Raw genomic sequence first — 6142 nt, 5'->3', positions numbered from 1 at the left:
ATACAATCGCATAATGTTACGCATAACCGAGCAGAACACGGTGGTGCTTCCGGAGGAAGGCTGCTATCAGAGGCCAGCTCTGTAGCAGAGGCTGGAAGCAAGGAGGAGCAGTTTACCAGGAAATGCCTGTGTACGTGTGCTGGTCGCTTTTGGGAAGGAAAAGGCATCTCACCCTTGAAGGCTTTCTTACTACATCGGCCCAAATGCTGCTGATGGAGCTGCACCAGTGTGAGCAGTAGTGAGAATGTTGCCCTCCAGAGCCTGGGAAAGGTCTGACCAAAGTGGTGGTCTGGAGAGAAAAGTCAAATTCTGTCCTTAAGTGAACCTCCGAGTGGTTTTTTTGGAGTGTTTTTTGGGTTTTAGGATGGGGTGGTAGTTCGATTTGGCCTTTTTTTGCTACCAGAAAGAAAAGGTATTGCATGTGCAAATTCTTGTAAGGAAAGAGCAGGGCATTTCCTTTGCAGTGAGCCTGCCTGAAACTCGATACGTCTCAGATGTGTGTTAACAGAGAAATGAAAAGATTGTGCCATAAAGTGATAGGAGATAATGAGTTTAATCTACTGTTATGTTGTCCTGGGAGATAGAGCTGGGGCAAGCATGTTGGCAATAACGTTGTGCTTTGCAATGACAACAGCAGCAAATACCACCTGGACACGTTTCCTGGGGCGAGGGTGAAAGGGCCTGTTTTCAGGGAGTCCCCAGGAAGGTGGAGTGAGGCAACCAAGAGACGTGAACTTGGGGAAAGATGCCAGTAGATTTGCAGATGGGCAGTGCATAATAGCTGTGCATTTTCTGCAGCTCAAGCTCTGTGTTCCCATTCAGTGGCCCATGTGACAATGCTGGGCTCTCTTAACTTTACTGAGATCTTGAGAAATGCAGTGAAGAAACCATAACTTTAATAACATTAGTGAGATGTCTGACCTAGAGCCTGATGAACAAGTCTTTATCTTTAGCCTCTCTGCCTGCGAGGTAGACGGGTGGTGATTTGCTACTGCACCAGACGTAGGGATTTTAAGGGATGCTGATGTGGGTGAGCACTGCTGTCTCAGACAGAGCAAGGGCTGCAGATAGCACCCAGTCCTGGGAAAGCTTAACTGGCGAGCAGGGTCTGAAAGGGGTTTTGGAGGAGTGTGGTGAAAATGGAGAGGCTGAGGGCAGTACCTTGAAACCTATTGGCTCCTAGAACTAGACTGGAGAATCCAAGTCTTTACTCAAATGCATGAATCTTTCAAAGTAAAGAATGCAATTATCTGCTCTCAAGGAAACATCCAATCTGCTACCAGCTTTTTGGGAGCCAAGGCACTTTTCTGGTTTATAATGCTATATCTGGGTCTTTAATTTTGTTTCTTTGTTTGTTTGGTTTGGGTTGGGTTTTTGTTCCTATGTGGCATTAGCTTTCTTTTCTGGGCCATGCTGAGTTATGTGCATCGGGTGCAGAGCCCTGCATGTCCCCTGTCCCCGTGCCAGAGAGCATGTGGGGCAGTCTGCGTGTCCAGCAGAGCTGGCCTCAGTCCGTATGGCCAGCAGCAGAGTAGGGGCAACTTCTGCTTCAAGAGAGGTGGGAGCAGAGGAGGCTTGTAATTCAGAGAGTTGCTTAGTGCAGGGCATGTAGGTATCTTTATCTCTCCCTATCGCTGGGCTTTTCAGAAGTGTCAGTACCACCCTCGCCCTAACTTTCCAGGCTGTGCCCAGTGCTGGGGGCTGCCTGCCCACTCTCCCTCCTTGGGGCAGGGACACCACGCTGTGACTCAGTTTCCCTGTGGCCTGGGGAGCAGGGAGGGGCAGAGTGGGACCGGAAAGGGGCAGAGGGGAAGTTACAGCAGCTGGTAGGAAATGGCATTTTGGGGTGCTGCAAGGTGGCCCTACCCCATCCCGTCTGCAGACGTGATGTTTTGGGGTGCAGTGGTGCAGGCCTGCTCTGTCTAGCATGGAGCTGGTGTTTCAGGGTGCTGCAGGGCAGCTCTGTTCCATCCCAGCTGCGGAGCTGGCATTTCTGGGTGCCGCAAAGCTCCATACTGCCTTCTCCTGTGCCAGTGATCTTGCTAGGGCAGGGTGGGTGGGCTGTGCCTCCCACCCCCTCTGCATTCCCATGTGCAGGGTGTATGATTTCGGAGAGTCCCGTGGCACTGCTTCCTCCAACGTGTGATTTATGGGCTGCTGCTTGGGATGTGGGTCTGAGCTTATCTCAGACAAGCCTGGAATCAGGAGTGCTGTCACTGCACTCTCGCCTACGTGCAGGCTGTGGAGGTAATGGCATGGCACCCCTCGCTGCGTCTGCTTTGCACCTGGGCATGGAGCAATGGCTGTGCCTGGGGGCAGGAGCAGAGGAGTCCTTGCAGGGGTGACAAGGGGAGTGCCTGCTCCTTCCTCACCCCTATTCCTTCCTTGAGGCCCCAACTCTGCGTGCATGAGGCATGTTTTGTAATAAACCTGCCAAACTGAGGGCAGGCAAAGCAAAACCAGGAGTCTATTAAGAGCTGCGAGCCCAACCCATGCCCATGTCACTGCAGCCGTGTGGGGCACAGGATGCCCACAGGCACATCTTGGTAGTAGTTTGTACTGGTGATGAGGATGGTCAGAGACATCTCCCTTCCCCTGCCTCCTGCCCCGATGCGTCCTGCAAGCCACCGGCAGATCATCAGCACAGCTCTTCCGTAGGTGGAAGGTAGGTCCAGCTTCCCATGGATGCTGCGACCTGCCTTGCTTCTGTGAAGCACTCTTTAGTTGAGGCAGTGCCCTAAGGGTTAAGCCACGGTTGTGGGGTAGGGTTTGTAGCAGGAACAAAGAGGGCTTTTAAATGTCTGTATTGGGCTAGGAATAGAGGGATTGAGCCTTTCCCAGTGTGTTGAATGGCAAAGGTCATGGAGACCCTTTTGCTGGGAGGCAGCAGCAGTGGAGGTCCCCACTGGAAGTGGGGCAGAGAGAAAAGAAATTGTGAAGGTCAGTGAGAGCAACTTCATGGGGAGCTTTAAGGCCAGAGTGAAAACTGGAACTATATCTTGAGATGAATGAGTGTTGAACATGAGGCTGGGATCCAGGAGGCCAGGACTGTAGGTTTTATGCAGGCCTTCTGCCCTGGGATTTTGGGGTGGTTTGGTTTTGGTTTTCCCCCGATATAGCATTTGCAGCGGCTGCCCCCATACATGGCACCTGAATTTGCAGCGTCACTGGTGTAGGCAGCACTTGGGCCTCTCCAACCTGCTCTGAGCAGAAGGCTGCAGCGGGTAAAAGGCAATGCATGCAAGGGAGGATCTCTCGAAAATGCAGAAGACGAGACAGTCCTGTGTGCCTGCAGGCACATTTTGCCTTGACAGAAAAGGGAAGTTGGCTTTTAAATGCCTGCCCAGGCTGAAACTGGATTTTTCATGTGTAGTTAAGCAGGGAAGCCCAAGGCTAGCTGCTTTCCTAGCCCCTGTGCCTAATGTTGTCTGCTCAGGGTGCCCCACGGGGCAGAGCTTCAGAGGGGCCAGCAAAAGAAGCTAGGGAAGGGATGGGTGGCAGAAACCTCTGTTTCCCTTCCCACAGCAAGGTGGAAAGAGGACACGGCTAGTTTCCACCCTGAGATTCAGGCAGTGTGAGCCAGCCGGCCAGCCCACCCAGGACGTGTACGGAGGGCTGCAGGATGCGCTGAGTCAACAAGAGCATCCCCTTGCCAAGGGCGGGGGGCTGATCAGGGCTGCAGAGACAATAGGGGTTTCCAGCTTGCAGGAAGGGTGAGCGCCAGCTGCGAACCACACGGTGGGCTTTCCAATTTTAGCAAACTTGGATTTGTGTTACCGACCAGAAAAGGCAGTTTAGTCCTTAAAACTTTCAGGCTGGGTTAGCAGCCATTCAGCTCCATCCCCTGGCACAGGCGTGCTCCCCCATCTAAGCTTTCATTTAAAGAAATTCCACAGCTGGTCTTTATGTTGGATCAGGTGACCTTGGATGTAATTTTTGGAACAAAGGGCTGATGCTTCATTGGGCTTTGTCTAGGAAATAAAAGCTGGTCCCAGGGAATACTCCATGAGGGTCACTGCGGCCACCACCTAAGTTAGCAGCCTGGAGGCTTCTCTACTTTTTCAAGTACCACAAAAGGAAAACTGTAGGGAGCACAGGGCTGCTGTGAAAAGGAGAACCCAGAAGTGAAAGGCTTGGTTCAGGGCTCCTGGAAATAGTAACATTCTCTGTTCACCTTGGTAGATGGTTCTGAGTTGTGCTCTGTGTGTCTGTCCTTGTAACCAGGAACCATTTCAGCAGAAGCATCAACCTCATGTACTTCTTGCTGCTTGGCATCCACATTGAGAAGGCCTGAACTTCTCCACTTGTCGTTGCCCCAAATCGTCTCTTCTCATCCTGCACTCTGGCATCACCTGTGCTACAGAAGCATGCCACCGACGTAAAGGTGGGTGAATAAACTGGCACCCCTCTGCTGACAGTTCCCAGCTTGCTGACCAGAAGCGTGCTATTTGAAGGCAGCAAGGTCTTGTCACTGCACTTCGGAGGGATGGTCTGCCGCTCTTCTTGGCCACCTGGGCTGCAGAAGGAGAACACAAAGCAGTTGCAAGGGGATCCCCTTGGTGTGGGAGAGGTGTCGCGAGCAAGAGCAACTTTGCTGTCCCCGCTCTGCTCTTCCCCCCAAGCCTGGCTGGAGGGGGGTGTTGCAGATGGGGTGTTAACCCTCTGTTAGTCACAAATGGATGGCTGTCAGGAAATGGTTACAGTCTAGCTCAAATCAGAGCAGTCCCTCGCTGCTCTAACTTGTTGTAGGGCACATCCCTTGGGTTCCCCTTTGCCCAGGGGCTACCACAGGGAGCTGCTCTTGTCTAAGAGCTTGTGTAGGTTATGGCTGCTCTCTTAGAGGTTCCCAGAGCTTCTAAGGCAGCCCATCTTTTCAGTGGTGCCAGTCTGGTTTAAGCATGTGCATTTAAATTGCTGGCCCTGTCCTGCTGGTGGCCAATGAGTTTTGTTCAGGTGCTTGCTCAGTGCTGTGACCTTGGTGACACCATGACCACAGCGTTGGCTCTGCCCTTGGCCTCACTGATGGGACGCGTTGAGCACTATGAATCTGCCACCCTGCCTCCCCAGAAGGGACCCCAGGGACTGGAGCATTCTGATGAGAGGAGGGGTGGCATGCAGGGCAAGCTGCTGGTGCCCAGAGGACCCTCTGTGACAAAGAAAACTTGGTTTCTTTTTTCCTTCTCAGGACAAAGAAAACTTGGTTTTCTTTGTCCTGAGAAGGAAAAAAGGCTTTGTGTGTACGGGATGAGGATCAGGAGTGTAAAAATCCAGGGAGAACCAGCAGCTCCGACATACAGTCCTGAGCTTTGGCAGAAAATCATTCCTTGTCCCTATCAAATACGTGACATCCCAGCCCAGAACATTGTCCCTCCCTTCCTGGCCAAAGGATGGTTTAGCCTGGCCTTAATTCCTGGGTGGCAGGGCCTCCTGACCTGGCTGGATGGGGTGACCCTGCTGAAGATGTGATGCTCGACCAACTTGTCCTATTGCAGCACCAGCAAGGCTTGTCCTGAGTAACCTGTGTGTGCCTGTAGGCGAAATGCTGCAGCTGGCCAAGCACTCCTGGCTGGAAGGGACCAGACCCCCTTGTCAGCACAACTCTGACCTGTGGGTGTGGAACGGCAAGGGTAAGAGAAGAGCTGGTGTCTGATCCCAGTAATTTTTTCCTATCGTCAATGGGAAATGGATCCTCCAGCTACGACAGGCAGAGGCGCAGGTCCGTGACCGGGTGTGCTGCACAGACCGGCGTCTTCCGTGCACGCCGGCGCCGTCATGTGCTCCTTGACGCAGATGGATGTGCCTTGGTACGCAGAGCTGCTCGCTGGCTGGGAGGTGTGTGCCGCAGCTCTTGCTGGGCTCCGGCACCGCTGCGGTGTGCCATCTTCCTCTGGTCACCTCTGCCTGCTCTGGTCCCCTCCGAGAAGGAGGCTGAGGTTAGCTGGAGAGCCCTCGGAAGGGGTGGTGCCGGGGGAGAGGTGGAGGGAAGGTGGGGCAAAACCTGTTTGAACTTCAGCTCCTAGCACGAGGGGGATTGCTGGTGGGAGAAGCAGCCTGCAGAGCTGTTTGCAGTATCATGTTCATGGCTTGTGTGTCCAGACTCAGGAACTGGCCAAGCCTGTGGACCCTGCATGGAGTGGCACTA

General features: G+C 53.2%; 1 protein-coding gene across 7 annotated transcripts in view; it reads left to right on the top strand.

The window, feature by feature from the left end:
• Nucleotides 1-6142, top strand: part of FAM214B (family with sequence similarity 214 member B) — a 41290-nt gene that overhangs the window by 11955 nt on the left and 23193 nt on the right. For 5 of the 7 annotated variants that reach the window (XM_035902697.1, XM_035902696.1, XM_035902700.1 and 2 more), the window contains one exon: nt 4225-4384. The exons of 1 other annotated variant lie outside the window; for it this stretch is intronic. The gene's annotated coding sequence lies outside the window, so the exon portion shown is untranslated. Of the gene's footprint in view, nt 1-4224; nt 4385-5492; nt 5628-6142 lie in introns of all 7 variants that reach the window. One more of the 7 variants, XM_035902701.1, reaches the window with a different exon arrangement.

The sequence above is a fragment of the Egretta garzetta genome, unplaced genomic scaffold (genome assembly GCF_000687185.1).
Source record: "Egretta garzetta isolate BGI_Z169 unplaced genomic scaffold, ASM68718v1 scaffold59, whole genome shotgun sequence".
In the NCBI taxonomy this organism is placed as follows: domain Eukaryota; kingdom Metazoa; phylum Chordata; class Aves; order Pelecaniformes; family Ardeidae; genus Egretta; species Egretta garzetta.
Note: the sequence above shows the minus strand (reverse complement) of the source record. Positions and strands in the feature narration are given on the sequence as shown.